The following is a 3,865-nucleotide window of genomic DNA, read 5'->3' as shown; positions in this document are numbered from 1 at the left end:
GGAAAATGGTAAAGACATTAGTTTAAATAAGTAAGAAAATTTATTTAGAATTCGAGGACGAATTCTTATAAGGGGGGAAGAATGTAATACCCCGTACTTTTAGAGATATTATGGATAGTGCCACGAGGCAAAATTATACGGATTTAGTAATAAGAACGTCAGATTAAGGTCAATTGATTAGAATTTGGACCAAAATAAGTCTATTGGACTTACCGAAAAAATAATAATTTAAGTGAAAAATTATTATTCATAAGATTGGATTTGAGAGGAATTAAAATTAAATAAATAATTGGATATAAGTAAGTAGATACTGCGGAGTCCATTATTTATCTCTAAATAAATATCGGCAAGGTTCCGTTTGATTTTAAAAGGAATTGGAATTAAATTGAAGTAATTAGAAGTTGAGGAGTGTAGTTGTAAGAAATGCCAAAGTTGAGCATGATTGTGGACATTTTTCCTACCCAAGCCAATAAGAAAATCACATATGAAAACCCACCTCCTCATTTGTATAGCATATCCACAATCAGATATGAAATTTATCAAACCAAACCCCTATTCCTTTAGAATTGCCGAAGCCTTCAATTCCTCTCCCTCACCATGAACAAAACCTACGGCCACCATCAAAGCTCCACCATCCGGCCACCGTTTGTATGATTTTAGCTTGATTGTATAGCTAACATCTAATGGATTAAGGTAAGCTCTTAACCTTTTAATTTGATTAAGGTTTGATTGATATTTTCAGAGTTTAAGTGGAGTTAATTTGTTGCTATATAGTTGCTGGAATTCAGTGTTAAAATTGCAGTTTTGTATTGATTTTGGGTGAGGTTTGCGGGCTGTTGTGGCTAGAGGTTTTAGGGAATTGGTTAAGGGTAAAGGCTAGCACGTCGGGGTGAGAATAGGGAGTCGGAACGGCAGCCAGTTGCTGCTGTAAACAGCAGCAAATTGTTGCTGCAAGTTGCAGCAACATCGCCGCAAAACTGCTGCAACTCGCAGCAGTTACGGCAGCGATAAAGGGGGCTGTTTAAACAGTCCCCGACCAGCTAGGATAGGTGTTTTCGAACGTACATCGAGTCTTGAGGATAACATAATTATATTGATGTTAAAATCATGGTTTAAAAGGGTTTAAAACTAAGTTTATAAAATAGAGAAAGTGCAACCCCAAAACAGTTTGTGACATCGACTTTTGACCAAATTTCAAATAACTTGGAGCGATGATTTTTGAGAAGGCTTGAGTAGTATATTATAAGGGATATACGGAGAATGAAACGTGATATTCAGATTAGGATTTGGATATTTAAATAGGGTTGAATTGATTGAAATAGATAGGATGTTGAAAGTTATAAAATCTGGAAAAAAATATAATCAAGTCATGAGGGCTACTTCACCTGTAAAAACGAATCTCGAACAATAATAATCTTACCTTGAAAGTGAGTGGGATTTATAGATGGCATTACATAGATGAGTTTTATGAAAAATAATAGTACGGTTGATAAGATAAATTAAAAGTTATCGAGGTTCAAAGTTGAGTGAAAAATCTGAAAGTGATTTTCAAATTTATGCCTAATGAGAGGCTTCTTTTGAGGCAAGATTTGAAGATGATAGACATGTCGGATTAAGTTCGAGTCTTAATGAAAAACACAGGCGATGTTATAGAGAATAAGAATATCAATTCTGTTTTGGGTTCGACGATGATACGGGCTCTGTTTCTGACCCTGAAACAGTAGCATAATGTGGGGCTGTTATGAAGCCAAAAATAATAATTAAAGACCCAACTTTAGAAAATTATTGTGAACAAACCGTAAGTCGAAACTAGTCGAAGTCTTCAGGGAAGTTGTAGATATGATTGTGAAGTATAAGAATGTGAAATTTGTTTTGAAGCGGAACAGTTTTCCGGGTGATGTTTTGAGGCCCAAACAGCAGCCCTTAGAGGACTGTTTTAGCTGTTTTGAGAATCAGCTTTAGGTAACCAACTTCCGACTTAGTTTCCGACACTTTCGAGATCTATTTTCAAACTAAAGTCTAAACGGATATTGTAGGCAACGTTCCAAACTGTGGGAATGTGCTTTTTATTTAAAATTTGGATAACTCTAAGTAATGATTTTAATAGCTCAAAGTTGGTCGAAAAACATGAAATAAATAAGACGTTTTATGAAGCTAACTTTGAGCAATATTTTGGAGACCTTAGAGATGTCGATTGAAGTCCGGGTCTAAATGAAAATTATAAGTGGGAATGCAGACTATAGAGATGTAAAATTTCTTTGGTAAATGGGCGATTTTAAATAAACGTTTTTGATAGCCAAAATGGGCTAGAAAAGCCATTTTTGAACAAGTTAAAGTTAACTTAAAATATTAAGTTATTTGAAGTGAATTTTTTTTATTAATTAAATATTATTTTGAATAATACCAAAGATAATAAAAAAAGGACGTTTTAAGATTATATCAAAAATAATTCGATACGAGAACGACGAGTTACGTTTATATATTAAACGTTAAACTCTAATCAATGTAATTAATTATAAAATAGAAATTTTTATTAAATGTTCTAACGATAGAATTATACGTTAGATACGACGGAATACCGAGATACGAGCTTGGCGAATCAAGGGAGCTTGACAAGAATCGACGTTATCTTATTTATGTTGGATTGGATAGCGGTCACTGTGAGTTTGCAGTTTACTTTTGTGTGTTGTTTATTTAACTATCTGCTTTATCTTTGTTATATTATATGCTTTTCCTGTCGCGTTATCCTTATGGTTATATGTTTATTAATTTAATTTGTGATGAAATTTGTTCTAACGATCCGAAGAAACGTGCTACCTATTGGGCGTCAACAGGACTACGTGATCACCAGTACTGAGGTTAGATAATCCTGTGTCCTAGAGTTTCATATGAACTATTAAATCAGATGGCGACGGTGGCTTAGTTCCCGGCTAAAACTTAAAGGGAAGCTGTGGCGACGGTGGCATTGTTCCCGGCCCAGAGACCCAACGCAGATCTGTGGCGACGGTGGCTTTGTTCCCGGTCCAGATGCTGCTATAATGTCGCAGATTTGTGGCGACGGTGGCTTTGTTCCCGGTCCAGATGCTGCTATAATGTCGCAGATTTGTGGCGACGGTGGCTTTGTTCCCGGTCCAGATGCTGCTATAATTAAACTCATTAGGTTCTGTAGTTGGTATTTTAAGAATCTTTGGACTAGGATTTCAGTCGGATCGTATAACTATGTGTTGTTGATGTTTGATTTATGAATTGATTATTCGAGTATTTAAAAGTATGTTAGATGCTTACATGATTTTGATGATAATACCATCTGTAAACGTAAAGTCACTCAGTATTTACCAAAATACTGACTCCCTCACTCTGATGTTTTTCAGGTAGTCAGAGTCGGATCAGACAAACCATCTTCATTGTGCCAGAAGTCGTCGGGCTTGCACAAGTATGCGTTTCTGAAGCTGCAGTAGTTAGTAGGTATCAGTTTAGGATTAGTAAATTGATTTCAAATAGTTGTTTTGAATGTAAACTCTAATATAATATTTTAATATTTATAAGTATATTACTTAAAAGAGTTTTTCCGAAAATGTTTCATATATTATATTATACTTTTAAATGCGAAAAATTATTAGTGGTTTTAGGCTTGCTACGGGTTTCGGAGCTACCACTCCCATTCCCTAGCGCCGGTCTTGGCTCAATAATTTGGGTCGTGACAGTTTGGATTTGTTTCGTAACCTTTGTAAACGTTTGGCATAAATCGCTAAAATGGTGAAACGTTTGGATTTGTTTCGTAACGTTTGTAAATGTTTGGCTTAAATCGCTAAAAAGGTGAAATGTTTGGATTTGTTTCTTATCGTTTGTAAACGTTTGGCTTAAA

At 35.2% G+C, this 3,865-nt stretch overlaps 1 long non-coding RNA gene across 1 annotated transcript; it reads left to right on the top strand.

Moving 5' to 3' along the window:
• The first annotated feature begins 432 nt into the window (after window positions 1-432).
• On the top strand, window positions 433-3,582 carry LOC126666869 (uncharacterized). Its single transcript, XR_008790074.1, has 3 exons — window positions 433-693; window positions 2,566-2,660; window positions 3,372-3,582. It is a non-coding gene; the product is annotated as an uncharacterized LOC126666869 (long non-coding RNA).
• Window positions 3,583-3,865: the final 283 nt, after the last annotated feature.

Source organism: Mercurialis annua, linkage group LG2 (genome assembly GCF_937616625.2).
Source record: "Mercurialis annua linkage group LG2, ddMerAnnu1.2, whole genome shotgun sequence".
In the NCBI taxonomy this organism is placed as follows: domain Eukaryota; kingdom Viridiplantae; phylum Streptophyta; class Magnoliopsida; order Malpighiales; family Euphorbiaceae; genus Mercurialis; species Mercurialis annua.
This window is presented reverse-complemented; position numbering and strand designations above follow the sequence as displayed.